A 14,728-nucleotide genomic window follows, 5' to 3' on the forward strand; every position below is an offset into this window, starting at 1 on the left:
GTAACACCATTTATATATATATTACCATTATACTATTGAATATAGTATATTATATAATATTGATTAAAATGTATATGCTTTATCTGAAAATCAGAAGGGTAAATGCTCCTCAACTGTCTAGTATGCACTGCAATTGTATAGTACAAAACCATTACCTATAACTTCAACTCTTACTTACTAATTCAGGAAATAATTAAATTTACCTTAATACAAAACTAAATAATTAGCTCTACAACCTACAGAATCCGGAGATTCAATGCCGCATTCAGAAAAACCTCTATGACTTCTGTTCTTAGCCAACTGAATCCACTTTCTATTTTGTATTTCTGTCTCTGCGAGGTCCATCTTAATATTCTCTCCCCATCTGCGCGTAGATTTTTCTAATAGTCTTTTTCGATTGGGTTTTAAGTTAAAATTTTGAAAGTATTTCTTTTCCATTCTAGCTATATGACCTGCTCACTTGCACCTTGTAGATTAAACATATAAATTATACAGTTTCTTGTCATAAGCCTACCATAGTACGTCCCGTAAAAAACTGGACAGTCCTGATGTTGGGCCCGAGTGTCCCGCGTCCCCATAAATTTAGTCGGGACAGGCAAATGTCCCGTATTTTAATCCGTCTCATTTCTGCTATCAATATGAGCTTATTCGAAAATTGAAAAATTAAAAATTATGTCATTAGCTGGGAATCCTGCAATTAATGAATGAACAATAAGGTAACATATAACAATCCACGCTCTCCTATTTGGTAGCAAGCAAGCCAATAAACTCGCAGCGCAGAGTTGCATTAATTGTGCGTTATCAGTTAAGAGGATTTGCAATCTTTGATAAAGTGCAAGAGCTGAGCTATGTTGATAATACGGGACGCAGACAAGGTTGGACGACGACAAGCCTGGACACTTAATTTTGGTCGCTCCCGACAAGGTTGGACAACGACAAGGTTGGACGACGACAAGCTTGGACAACGACAAGCTTGGACACTTCTCAATTTATCCTCTTGTGCCAGACTCGAACGAATTCCTAAGGTGTCCAAGCTTGTCGTGGTCGATCCCGACAAGCCTGGACACATCTAATTTTGGGTCGCTGACGACAAGGTTGGTCGACGACAAGCCTGGACACATTCCTGGGGTGTCCAAGCTTGTCGTGGTCGACCCCGACAAACCTGGACACATCTAATTTTGGGTCGCTGACGACAAGGTTGCCCAACGACAAGCCTGGACACATTCCTGAAGGTGTCCAGGCTTGTCGCGATCGACCCCGAGATGGTTTGACATATCTCATTGACAAGCCTGGACACATTCCAATGGGCCGATTTGGTGTATTCAAAGCACGTAACAATAAGTTTGTTTAGCGCTGAAAGAGCAGCATTGCGTGAATTTCCACCAGAAAAGTTTCGTTCCGTTTCCAGGTTCGGGAGATGATAAATACCCCGGAAAGTAGCACCGCAGGCTCCATGAAGTTGCTTTGTCCTTTTTTACCAAAAATATTTCAATCCAAATATAAATTTTGTGTAAATGAATATATTTGTGCGTGTGTATGAAAAGGTACAAGTTCGCGGGTATTGAGCTATTGGTGTTTTCTTAATGTTTGTTAAAAGTAATAACCATATAGAATGCGGTTTGAATACTGATTAACATAAGCGCCGAGCTGAAACGGTGGCGCCGAACTGAGCGGTCCGTCAGGCTTTAACGCAGCACCTAGTTTAATTAACCGCACATGCATTTAATACAAAAGAGAACGCTAAGACTGCGGCTATTCGCCGTGAAAAGCAATCGCATATACTTTAAACGTGTTCACCTCTAGTGTTTGTGATTGTATTACGTGGTGAACTTTTTGGAGTTCCAATTCAAAATAGAATCAATTTCCAACTAACGTATTCATTTAATTTTCGCGTCTGAAATGTAGAATGGCGACGGTTTTCTACATGCTTTCAATTTGTGCTTTAAATCATGTTCACTTTCACACGCGATCACCTAAGAAAATGCAATGTTACGCATTTGATTTGCAAGATATTTTGATCAAAAGTTGTTAGTACATTCTCCTATCCTTCGACAGTAAGGATATAAAGCTAAACTATAATCACTCTGGCGGTTTCTTATACATTTTTTGTCAGTGCGCATCTCAGAACGTTTAGTTCCTAGACCCGGGCTTAGTAGGCCTATTGGGAAATCCGGGCCTGCAGGAACAGATAATGAAATCTAATTGGAAACTTTCAAAATGTGGGCATAGAGAGAAAGGTAAATTATCAGACAAAATATATAATGAAGGAGAGCAGAAGAAATTAAGTGCTGTAATAGCAATATTAAAAAGATGGAATTAAAGAGAAGTAGAATGGGTGAGACTACGCACTAACTGAAGAATGCGATAAGCCAGGGGGAGCGAGAAAGAAGCTTAGTATTAATGCAGACTCTTCAGATCAAATCTGTAACACTTGTACAAAAAACAAGTATCAGCATTTAGCTGCCCGTCTGTCTCATTTTCCTTGGATTAGAGTCATAAAACTATCCACTCTTTCATACACTGATGTCAAACAAGAGAGTTCCACACATAATTTTCTCTACCATTCAAGACTACATCTGTATAGCTCAAACGATTTATTCAATTCTAACATTGCAGTTTGGAAACCCACACTTTCTTGTAACATTGTTCTCCATCGAGATGTCATCCGTAGAAAAAATACACTGTGCGATATTGGAATATTCTTGGTTTATAATTCAAAATTGCTCATGTTCTCATAGTCCGAAAATAACATCAAGATTAGCTCAAATACTTGTTGTCCCAGCCTAATGCTGCTATGACACTGTTAGTTTCCTTTATTGTAGTTACTGGTTTAAATAAAATACAGTGATGTACCTATGAAAATATCCTAAATATAGTCTATACCCTCCTCAAAATATTCTAAATATGGCCTATACACTCCTCAAACAAATCCTGGGTACGGCCCTCTTTAAGACGAACCCCATTCTCAGCTTTTGAACATCCTACTAAGAGGCACGCAAACAAAAATTCTCTACATGGTCATAAATCATGATTTTTTTTAGATATTCCTTGTTCTATCAGGTATTCTTCCAGAAACCAGATATACTTAATTTGCTTACGATTGCTCACCAGATGATCTCCCCAAATAACTCACTTCCATAATTGTTCATCAAAAAAGTCCAATTTTTTGCGAAGTGTAGGCCTACTCACGCTAATAATTGATTCACCTCCCGTAATGAAATAAGCGTTTTCACGAAAAGAATTTCATAGGCATTTAACCTGATCAAAGAAAGCATTTAACCTGATCGATGTTTAAGAACGCGCCCCTAGAGTCAGCGGTGCATGAAAACGTGGCTTTCACGGCAGAGTCGCACGGTCCGTACTTACCATGATTTTTTGGCGGAAATATTGCAACGATTGCTAAATACTGCTTGTAATTTTTAAAGTAAAACGAAAATTTTGTAAATAACAATCTATTTTAATAAAAGAAATAAATTTTAAATAAATCGAAAATCCTCTAGTAGAGGGCAGTAGCTGACTGGCGAGAATCAGCCAATAGCTATATAGATGCGATCCATGCAACTCTATATTGAAGGGCATGTATGTATGCACTGGAAACGCCTTAACTGGTAGAGTTTATTGGAACAGACATTTCAAATTGGGTCGTTGACGACAAGCCTGGACACATTCCTGGGGTGTCCAGGTTTGTCGCGGTCGATCCCGACAAGCCTGGACACATATTATTTTGGGTCGTTGACGACAAGGTTGGACGACGACAAGCCTGGACACATTCCTGGGGTGTCCAAGCTTGTCGTGGTCGACCCCGATAAACCTGGACACATCTAATTTTGGGTCGCTGACGACAAGGTTGCCCAACGACAAGCCTGGACACATTCCTGAAGGTGTCCACGCTTGTCGCGATCGACCCCGAGATGGTTTGACATATCTCATTTTGGGTCGCTGACGACAAGGTTGGCCAACGACAAGCTTGGACACAAAAAGTGTCCAGGCTTGTCGTCGTCCAACCTTGTCGTTGTCCAACCTTGGCGCGGTCCCGATAATACATTACAAATGAAGTGTTCCAATTTTGTATCAACAAAAATGCCTAAACTGAAGTGCACGTTTTCTTCCAATTTGAAGAAGTGTCCGTTTCTGAAAGTAACCAAGTTGAACTATGAAGTTGACTGTAAAATTTGCAATGCTACTTTTTTCCATTGCAACTGGTGGAAACTCGGACACTCTCCAACACTAAAAAACAGGCAAACATAAGGTGACTTTGAATGCACCTACATCTAGAAGCACATGGAAAATGAGTGATTTTTTTTTCTCCAGCAACCCATTAGATAAGTTAACAAGAATTATAAATAATCTTTCTGTGAGACTAGGGACACAGAATTGTGCTTTGGTCTAGGGGTTAGAAATATGTAAATCCAGCCCTAACAATTACACACGACGCAAGAAGAAAAATCAGCTAAGTTTTCATCAGATTAAACTGACAAACATAATTTTGGCAAATACATAAATAAATAAATATTAGTAAAATTTGGAAATAAATATTGCTAAACGCGCGAAGAATATTGAAGGTAGATTGTATCACTAATTTAAATAAAACGATATTATTTTCATATTTTCACGTAAAGCATTTTTATAAGACGTCATCTTGACTTTTTAAGGCGATTCTTTTGTAGTTGAATTTTAAATATCTTCACTCCATACAGATTGCAGGGAATAAAGAGAGAAAAGTAGCTGCATCTTAGGGAACTTTGACCTACTATTATACTGTTGTTCATTACCAGATCTGCAGTTCATTGGATTGTTTTGGAAAGGTGGGGGAGAGGGGAGTCGAAGATGTCCCGTATTCTCATGAAAGAAAAAAAAGAAAGAAAGAAAATGACAGGCTTACTTGCCACGAATTTTAAGCTATTCTCCATTCGCGTCCCTCTTGGTTCCAAATATTCGCCTCAGAATTTCGTTTCAAATACTTTTAGCCTGTGTTCTTCCCTCAAAGTAAGCGACAATGTTTCACAACCATACAGCACAATAAGCATAATCATCGTTTTATATACGTTCGATTTCAAGTTCTTGGACAGCATTCTCGAAGACAAAAGATTCTGGACTGAATAATAACATGAATTTCCAGATTCAATCGACATTTAATTTTTTTCGTGATTTTAGTCTTTGTCTGTAATGTTGATCCTAAGTGTTTGTAATGATCCTAAATGTTGATCCTGTAATGTTGTTTGGTAATGTTGATCCTAGGTATTTGAAAATGTCTTACTTGATATTTGCAGTATTATGTCACGGTGATTTTCCATGGAGTTGGTTTTCTCTGCATTTATTTCTTATTCATGCTCCTGCACGCATCTAATGAAACCTCTCGATTTCCTTATATTGTTCCTCATATCATCCCTTATCAGGCTGATATCATCAGCATAAGGCAGTGATTCCCAATCAGTGTGTCGCACAGCCCCATAGAGTGTGTCGCGAAATTTAGGAATTTAAAAATCATGTAGCATTTAATAATTAGTTAAAAATCAATTTTGATGCATACTGTACCAATCAACGCTTCCACAGGCAGTTCAGTACTACATAGAGTCACTACTTTATGGAAATATATAGGCTACATTCCTCCTAATCAAGTCGTAGACCTTTGTGGCATCCATAAATAATTCATATATAGGGGTGTTGTACTGCCATTTCTTTTCGATTCTTTCAAGAATGTTAAATATTTGGTTGATAGTTGATTAATTTCGCCTAAATACACACTGATAATCTCTTTCATCCGCGTATGGGGTCAATCTTTCCAACAGAAAGTTTGAGAGGATTTTATAGAATGCTGACAAAAGAGAAGTGCCTCGATAATTATTACAATTATTTTGTTACCTTTCTTAAAATTGGAGCAACGATTATTATTATTATTATTATTATTATTATTATTATTATTATTATTATTATTATTATTATTATTATTATTATTATTATTATTATTATTATTATTATTGTGGTAATTTCTCCTTGTTCCATATAAGAAGAATGAGTTTGTGTATCTCATTCCATAATATTTTCCGTCCAACTGAAATTAACCTAGTTGGATTTTCGTCTATACCCGAAGATTTGTGTTCCTTTAATTTGTTTATACCAATTCCTATTTCTGTTCGGTTAGGTTCTGGAATATACGGTTCTGCTGTATGAATTACATTTTCTCTACAAACATTGTTCTTTGGCTATGTATTTATCAAACTGTGAAAGAAATCCTTCCATCTATTCAAAATACTACTCGTGTCCATGATAATTGTAATGTTCACTTTCTTGCTTGCTTTAATACATAAGTTCGAGGTTGATATCTTTTCTTAAACTCGTTGATATCTTTATACATGTCCCGAATATGTCCCGCGTGATGTTAATAAAATTTTGTGCAATACTATCATTCGGAATTTGTAGCCACGCACTTTTGCCTGTTTTCTCTTCTATGGTAGTTTAGGGCTTTCCTAATCTATCCTACACTTCTGTTTATGAAAATTGCAATACCCAGAACGAATGTCCCGAATGAATCCAAACTTTGCGAATAATTATGTGTAAGGATGTTGTAGAAAGAAGTAATGAAAATTTCGACAGATGGCGTCCACGTAGAGCTGGCAGCGCCCTCTCGTCTATGATCGGGATCAAGGATCTTATAAAATAGAGGATCTGCCCTTACAACAAAATCTTGAAGCCATACGTCACAGTTTCGCCAGCCCTACTCTGCCCACTCCGCCCAATAGGATCGCAATGTTTTGAGCCAACAATCATGGCGGAAACGAAAATAGCCAATCAGATGATGGCAGAAATGAGAGTAGCCAATCAGACGTGCCGATGCTCGGTTGTTTTTTGGCTTCATCGATTTAATAAGATGAAGATACATATGGGCAGATCCTCTATTTATAACATCCTTGATCGGGATGGTACAACACAAGATCACTGCATGCCGCATCGCAAGGGGCAGTGGATAGTGGCCAATCAAAGTGAAAACACGTTGGCAAGTGCCAGTATGCCTCGTCGACGCCAAGGGCGAAATATACGCAGTTGAGTGAGTTCGAACGGGCAGAATGATCAGTTAGAGGGAAGCGGGTTTGTCGTACGCCAAATTGTTATCGTACATGCTGCAACGACAGTGATGCGTGTATGGAAGCAGTGGATACAAGAGGGTCTACAAAGTGACAAGCAAAGACTGGACTACACAATGTGACCACATCACGGAATGACAAACACCTTGTTCTGATAGCCATCGCGGACCGGACAGCGGCATCTAGCACTGTCACTGGTGTTACCATGTTTGCACCGACTGTTCGACGAAGTTTGCTGAAGGCTAGACTAGTGTCTCGCATACCGCTGAGACGCTGCCTTTGACCAGAAACCACAACCGCAACAGACTGATATGGGCACGCGAATACCGTCACTGGTATGCTGAATGGTAAAATGTTATATTTTCGAACGAATCCCGTTTCAACTTGTCCAACAGGGCCGCGGTGGCTCAGCGGTAGAGCGTTCATATCTGGTGCTTGGGATCTCGGGTTCGATCTCAGTCCTGCCAAGTGAACTTTGTGGTGGATAAACACCGTGTGTGTGGGTTTTCTCGGGGTTCTCCCGTTTCCTCCCACTTTCTTCATTCCACCATTTCATTCATTTCTCATAATCACCGTCCCCTTTAGCCTAACTGGCATAACCGTGGGACGCAAATATTTCATTTCATTTCATTTTCAACTTGTCCCACAGTGATGGCTGCATACGCGTACGACGCTACCGTGGTGAGCGCAGTCTGCCAGCTTGCATTCTTGAACGCCCAGTGTGATGTTGTGAGGCGCCATTGGTTACAACATGCGTCGAACTCATCCATATCCAAGGCAATCTGAACAACTACCGGTATATTGGTGAGGTTTCAGAGCCCGGAGTGATGCCTTACCTACGGACAACTCCTGACGCCATATTTCAGCAGGGAAATGCCAAGCCACATGTAGTGAGCAACGTGCAAGCTTTTTCTCCAGAACGCCAGTATATCTACTTCCCTGGCCTGTCCGGTCGCCTGACATGTCACCCATCGAGCATGTTTAGAATATGGTTGGGCACAAACTTCGTCACGATCCGCCATCGGCAAATGATGGTGCCTTAAGGACTCGCGTACAAACCGCATGGCAGAATATCCCCCAGAAAGACGTCCAGCACCTTTTTGATTCCATGCCAGGATGTAGAGACGCTGATCTCAGCACGTGGTGGATTCACAAGATATTGATTTTTCAAGATCACAGGTGATGTAAGTTTTTAATTCTAATCATTTGTGTCTTGTCGTGTATCTAATTTCTGAAATAAATTTCATTCTAGCACTGCAATTTTCATGAACAGCAGTGTATGTCTTTTCGCGTGCTCCAATTTTTCATTTGCTAAGTTTTAATGCTAACCGTTATTTCAATCCAAGTATCCTAAAGACTAGTGTATTGCGAATCCTCTAAAACCGAGAATCTGCTCGATACTTCAATCTGGTATTCCCTTGTCGCCTGACCCTCCTATAATATTTTTAAATTAAAGCTTTCCTTGCTGTTGATTGCCCCCTTTTCTCAACCATAATCTCTCTTTCTCTTATAGTCGCTGCTACCAGGTAGTAGTTAGTATCACATTCTTTTATATACGAAAAACATGAATAACCTTCACGCTTTTGTACCGTATGGAATTATTTGATAGAAGGAAGAAAAATGTCTAGGGTATTCAGGACCTGTACAGGTGTCCCTGTCACACACTGCTCTTTGGTTGAGCATCTTTCTCTACTCGGTTCAGAACTAGTGCTGCCATCTGTGGGTTAGTCCGAGAGTCAACTGCGGTTTGTTAGTACTGTATTGTTCTGTGACAAGAATGTTGCTTAAAACAATTTACATTAATTTTATAACGAAATACTTTAGTTTGTATAATATTTACCTGTACCGTGGGCAAAAAGTGCTCATAAATATGTAATATACTTAGTAGAATGTTCATTTTTAATTAACAGAAAAGAAGAATGTTTTTAATATATGTAAGAGATTATTATGGGATAGTTGTGGCTATGTACATGTTATGTGTTGACCTAGTCAAGTAAATTTATGTATTTTACGGTCTTAAAAGGAATATTTAAGACATATCAAGCAATAAAGGTGAGACTAATAATCTTTGAATATCGGAGTTGATTTTTTGCATAAAAAAAAGTAATTATCGCTTCGTAACTGATATTTTACACGACGAACCAGGTTGACGACGCTTTTCTATAGAGTCGTTATAAAAATTTGGTTTACCAAACCCGGGACTTTTGAAAATTCAGTTCCCGAAGAAGGAAAGTAGGGCTGAATTTACTTGGATATTACCATTTATGAATACGAACTTAACCGTATTACGAAGCGGTAAGGTCATCAAACGAAAAATGGATAGTGAAATAGTGCAAAAGGAATCTAATACCAGTAATCCAGGTGAAATTAGTGCAACACCAAGTTTGTCATCTGAGGATCGACTTTTGTTAGCTGTGCAGCAACAAATTATGCAAATGACGACTGAGATAAAACAAACCATGGAACAGAAGCTCAATGAATCTAACACAAACATGGAACAGAAGTTCTATGAAGCTAACCAGACCATGGAACAGAAGTTCTATGAAGCTAACCAGACCATGGAAAAGAAGATAGAACTGAAATTTAACGAAGCTAGCAAGCAGTATGAAGAATTAAGTAAACGAATAGAACGGATAGAACTGAAATCAGACGATACGAAACAAACAATCGTCCAGGTGATGAACGACATATCCTCGCAGTTTGAAGAGAAGTTAAAAAGGTTAGCCGATGAGTGTCAAGAAAAGCACGATCATCAAAATCATGAAATCTGTGCTGTAAAAAAGGATTTAACGTTAATCGAATCTTCCGTTAAACATCAAAAGATCCAGTTGGCTACTATGCAGGAAGAAATTAAAACGTTACAGGCTAGAGATAACATTTATCGCAATAATCTGGGCAGTGATCGCTTCGAGTTTCCCCAATCACCGGATATAAATACGCCTTCGCCGGAATCTGAGGAGGATATTATATTAGAGGAAAATTGTCCGAAGATCACTGATGAACGAAATATAAATGGTATCATGACACAGCACGCTACGGACCGGAACAATCACACCACAAGAACAAGGAGTGAGAAAAGAAAGGGAAAGTTAAGTGTCAAGATGAGCGAAATCAAAGCCATGAGTAAATTTAGTGGTAAGTGCAATGAAAATGCTAGTTCTTTCTTAGAGAAGTTCCAAGACGAATGCAGTATAATGTCTATCGACCGATCACAATACATGAAATTAATACCCCATGTATTACTCCCACCTTGTTCCTTATGGTTTAAGGCAATACGTGATCACATTAGTACATATGAGGAATTTAAAGCGGCATTGATCGCGAATTACGAAAATGACTTTTTGCTGGCAAACAGAGATGCAACTCTTAGAAATCAACATTTCAATCCTCGATTGCACAAATCTATTGTAGAGTTTGTTATAAATGTCTATAATGAATTAAAGGTTGTTAATCCCTTGCAATCGGAATCAAGAATAATTGCATCGATTCGCAATTTGCTTCCATTTAAATTACAGCAGATCTTATTTTCCACACAGTGTATGAGTTTCAGTCATTTATTAATGCTTGTACAATGCTACGAAACTCAATACCATGCTATGAATCTAACACAATCAGGAATGGGTAAAAATAAGAATAATACAGATCATTTGGTCCCTGTTCGGAATTTGAATATCCGAAGTGTGAATAATAATGAACCGAACCTAAGACGAGTATACTCTAGCAATCAAAATGAACAAAATAGACAAGGCTATGTAAGGAATCCGCCTAACCTAATCAACCGAAGTAGACACAAAAATAATAGAAATACATGTCGAAATCCTAGAGATGCTATCAATCCTATGTATAGACATAATCATTGTTCACGAGATGGTACTTCGTATCCAAATTCAAATCACGATGAAAGACATGTACAACCTAATGTAGAACCTAACCACGATTGTGCGGTACAATGCACTTTATTAGATTCATATGCCAGTGCGAATGTAACATGATTACCGTTAACGAAATTAGGTTAAACCCATGTTGGTTATAGATTCTTGTGAATTTTCGTTTTAAAGTTTGTGTTAATATTAATAATGAAAACGATGGTTATAAATATTTGAAATGCATCTAGTTAAAGAGTTAGTAGCACCCAACATTCTTGATCAAATAAATAAGAATGAAAAATAACAATAATAATGAAAAATGTGTTTATTTAATAACAAAAAGGTGTCTCTTGTTTCTGTAAAATAAATTTATTTACTTCCATTTGATTATTCAAACGTAGGTTATGTCTAATTTTTATTCTTTCTTATTAATGTGAAGAATCATAATTCAATTTATAATTAGTTAAAGGTAAAAAAAAAAAAATTACTTTATATCAGATTGATTTGTGTTTAATTGTCAAAGATTATGTTAAGAATAAGATCCATTCTATAAAATCCATTATTCAATAACTACCTTGAATGAAATTCTTCATTATTTATGACATCTTAGTGCTACTATGTATACATTACAATTGTAACATCTAACTTATTTTGTTATACAATGCGCCCGAAAAGAATAAATATTATTTGTCACATCATCGTTTATAATAATGATCGAAACTAGTAATCTTGATAATTTGTGTTTCACCCTCGTTAATTATATTTCTAAGCGACGATGTTTTTAATGATAAAGAATAAATAATAATGTAATAAAAGAGAAATATTAATGAAATCAAAGATTTATTGTAAATGTATTTATGTGAATGATAATAACTAATATTTTATATATATATATGAGGGTTAACAAAAAAATAATGAAGATATATACGAGGTGTGATCAAAATATAAAGAACATATGTAATGTACGAACATTAATCTAATCAGACCAGTGGTTCTTGAATATAAAAGCCAAGCCTACTCATGACTTTTATATTCAGTCCCTCTGTCGGGCGACATTTTCTATAACGAAATACTTTAGTTTGTATAATATTTACCTGTACCGTGGGCAAAAAGTGCTCATAAATATGTAATATACTTAGTAGAATGTTCATTTTTAATTAACAGAAAAGAAGAATGTTTTTAATATATGTAAGAGATTATTATGGGATAGTTGTGGCTATGTACATGTTATGTGTTGACCTAGTCAAGTAAATTTATGTATTTTACGGTCTTAAAAGGAATATTTAAGACATATCAAGCAATAAAGGTGAGACTAATAATCTTTGAATATCGGAGTTGATTTTTTGCATAAAGAAAAGTTATTATCGTTTCGTAACTTATATTTTACCAGACGGACCAGGTTGACGACGCTTTTCTATAGAGTCGTTATAATTTTAATAGATTTACACCAACGGCGCCGACTTTCCAAGGGTGAATATTAATGTCGGAAGTTGTTATATGTTTAACACGGCTGATTTAAACTCAAGAAAAACGGGTTCAAACCCGGGTCCAAACTAAAAATCTTGTGGGTGCGCCGTACCCATAAGATTATTTGTGTGAGTGCCGGAGCCCCCACGTAGTCGGCGTGCATGATTTATACTTATTTAAGTATAAAATCATATCTGTTTTGTCTCCTAAATATTAGTTCGCAGAATTTTCGTTACTGATGATAAATTCTATGATATCAGCATTTAACAGGAAAAAATGGCCGAAGATGAGAGATATCTTATTGGACTTAACATAATGAAATGAAATCTTTCAGTTTAACGTCACACTATTATTCCTTTTAGGTGAAGGGAGACGAATGATGATGGAAGAATTGATGGAATGATAATGTGCAAGGAAATAGAAACTCACGGAAACTATGTTCTCCACCACAAACTTACTCGACCAAGAATCGAACCACTGATCCCATGCACAAAAGATAAGCGCTCTATCGCTTAGAAACCGTGTCCCCCGAGATGAAATGCGCAAGTGCAAAAGCTCATGTATAGCTTTCGAAAAACAATTAATTTGTAAACCTAAAGGCAGTACTTAAAGTAACACGGTATGAGCCGGCTATGCATCCGAAAGTTAGAAAACTGGCCAGTATGGTATTACCGGTAAAAATAACTGATTTCAATTGTAATTTGCGGGTGGAAAAAATTCAAATTTTACACATAGAAGAAAGTACGACGTTAGCATTGAGTCAATAAGTATGTTTGTACTATCAAATATTTTATTGCTCCTTCTTCGAAAGTAAATAACAGTTCCTTATCACTCTATTCAATGGCAGATATTTGTGTTCTTGATTTTTTTCAACATTTGTGCTAACAATTCCACCTCGCTCAAAATATTCTAACTATCGTACCGCCTGCCTAAAATGTTCTATTGCCTGGGTCCGTCCCTAGCATTGACAGGACTCTTTTTCTAAATTCAACATTATTCTTTTCACATTATCTGAACTTCTGTGTTTACAAGTATAAGAAAATTACTGTTGTCCACGAAACGAGACCAGAAGAAGTTTTTGAAAATGAAAATGAGATTGGAAAGAATTACTAAATACTAGATACTGCAGATGAGACTAGAGTGCTTAAAAAGTCTTGAAAGCATGGCATGTCTACTCATTGTCCCGATAATCTCAGGAACTATATAGGATAATTGGGATCAAAATGAGACGTCCTAGGGACATCATCTGCTATGTGGGTATTTATTAAGATAAAACTAATATTGGAATATGCCCTTTCCCCATCAAACTTTTCATGGTGAGACAAGGAAGACAACTTAATTTGGTTTATGAGATATAGGTCAAAATGATAATTAATTCTTAGATTTCATTTTTTTTTTTCAGCTTGATGTTATTGATATACAAGGTCTGCCCAGGAAGCAATGAGACGCCGTGAGGAAGGAATTTGTAGTGGGGGGGTCTAAGCTAAGCAACGCACTGGACATCAGTCGCGCCTGAGTCCTAATGCAGTAAGGATCACGCGTTGCTTAGCTTGCCAATGAACAGCTTAACGAAGGCAGCGGTATATTCCAAAATCAATTTCACCGCAATAAGTGGCATGGTTCTAGTACAGCATAATTCTCTTTCCCTTAATAAGTTCTATCCATTGCTATATGACTCACCTTTCCAGTGGCGTACATAAAAGATTGTCCGGGAAGGTCCAAGATCCTAAGTTCATTTAAATTCATGAGTTTGTACGTTTTTCATCAAATAATACTTACGCCAGAGCGGATACTTTCAGATATCTAGAATCAGTATTAACAGACCAAAATCACATCCACGAACAAATTAAATGTCAACTAAAAGCAGAGAATTCGTGTCATTATTCAGAGTTCAAAATATTTTGACTTCGCGAATTCTGTCAAGCAATTTGAAAAATATATAAAACGATAATTATGCCTGTTGTGTTGTATGGTTGGGAAACATGGTCGCGTACTCTCAGCGAAGAACACAGATTGAAAGTATTTGAGAATAAGATCCTGAGACGAATATTCGGGCCCAACAGGAACGGGAATGGGGAATGGCGGAAACTTAATAACGAAGAACTGCATAGTTTATATCATTTGTCAAACATTGTTAGGGTCATTAAGTCTAGGAACAGGTGCGTCATTTAGGGGGTACAGCAGGTATATAAGTTTATACTAACCAGTCACTGCCTTGTTCTTATTTTATTAATAGGCCTATTAATTCTTATTATTCCCTTATTAATCTCCACAATCTGCGTGTTGTCTTGTATACGCTCTTGCATCAAATGC

This window comes from Thermobia domestica, chromosome 2 (assembly GCF_964235325.1).
Source record: "Thermobia domestica chromosome 2, izTheDome1.hap1.1, whole genome shotgun sequence".
Taxonomy (NCBI): Eukaryota; Metazoa; Arthropoda; class Insecta; order Zygentoma; family Lepismatidae; genus Thermobia; species Thermobia domestica.